The sequence below is a fragment of the Austrofundulus limnaeus genome, unplaced genomic scaffold (genome assembly GCF_001266775.1).
Source record: "Austrofundulus limnaeus strain Quisiro unplaced genomic scaffold, Austrofundulus_limnaeus-1.0 Scaffold38, whole genome shotgun sequence".
NCBI lineage: Eukaryota > Metazoa > Chordata > Actinopteri > Cyprinodontiformes > Rivulidae > Austrofundulus > Austrofundulus limnaeus.
The window spans coordinates 309560-311152 of NW_013952440.1; positions in this window are offsets into that span (position 1 = coordinate 309560).

The window sequence follows — 1593 nt, forward strand, 5'->3', positions numbered from 1 at the left end:
ACACACACACACACACACACACACACACACACACACACACACACACACACACAAAATCAAATGCACCTTTTTTAAAACTTGGCAACTGCAGCGTTCTTTTTTGTTAGTTACTTTTCAAATATTTGTATACTTCATTAAAAGTTCAACACATTGGTATTATGAGGAGGTGCAGACGTCTCCTTGCTTTTTGGCTGACGACAGAATTAAATGGGGATATTAGGTATTTTTCCAGGTGCATGGTTCAATTCTGTACCACAATCAAGTAACTATGTTACCTTCAGTTGTTATGAAAAAGCTGTATATATATATAGATATAAATAAATTTATCTAAATGCTTGTCTCTTTAAAAACCTCCTGCCATTTCCAACAGTCCCACTTCAGCATGTCCTTACTATTCATGGGAGGGGTGCCCCCTAATACAGAGCTAAAATCAAAAAGACTCCATGTATAAACATCAACCGGTAGAGAATAGCGAGTGTTTTGTGACTTTAGTTCTCTTTTTATTTACTCGTTGGTGGTAAGTTCTGGGTGGCCAAGCTATGACGACTCTCCTACATCGTGGCAGCACTTGGTGTAAAACAACTGACAGTATGGCTGGGTTTGATCGCATGAGGACAACGTAAAAAACGTCTAGCAGAGTTGCCAGGGCTTCCTCCCTTCTTGGTGCCAGGGCTGGGGAAGAAAACTGCAGAGGGGTGACCTGTGGGGAAAGTAGCCAAGGTCAGGTGCTGTGTAAGCCACGTGGCATGCTGATTACTGGCTTTCAAACAACAGAGGGGTATTTACACAAATAAAATCCAATCATTTGAGCCAGATTAGAACTCCTTAACCTCTTTCTTTTTATGCAACACTGAACATAAATGTGCGCCAAATAAAAGGATAAACACTGTTTACACTGTATGCAGTTATAATATATACAGTATCATCAGTTTTCAATGTATTTATTTCGTCTGTTACATTTAGTTTTTAGCTATTGTACCTTTTTTCAGCTTGTTTTGCAGATTTCAGCGCTCGCTGCGTGTTATAGCAACAACGTGCTTGTCGCCCTTCTCTGATGAGAAAACATTCATGTCAGGTCGTAAATGTCAGTGGCTTTCTGTTTCTTTTTACTCCTCCGGTGTTATGAGCTCCTAGTGTGCACAGCCAGTGGAATTATCCTCTTCCTCCTCCTCTTTAGGTGAGCTTCACCAGAGGAGATGAATAATGTAAAGCTGTGTTGTCAAATATCAGCTGATGTGAACGTTTTAGTAGAGCTGAATCTCCCAGTGTGCACTCACTTTATGTTAATACATCCATGGTTATAGCTCGGTCAGTTTTATCTGATGTGGTAGTAGCTGAGAGTCATCCCCAGCACCAACAGATTTCTAGTTTGAATGTTTATTTCTAAAGTCTTGTGTTTGTTGGCCACATCCTCTGATCCRGAGCCGGCTCTTGGCATAGGCGAACTAGGCGGTCGCCTAGAGCGCCATCTGCTGGAGGAGGCGCCGAACTGCAAAACAAAAAAAGTAATTATTTGTAATCCCTGGTTGTAACTCTGCTCAGCGCCCATTTCAATTAGCTTTGTCTTAAAAAACTATAATGAAGTATTACAGG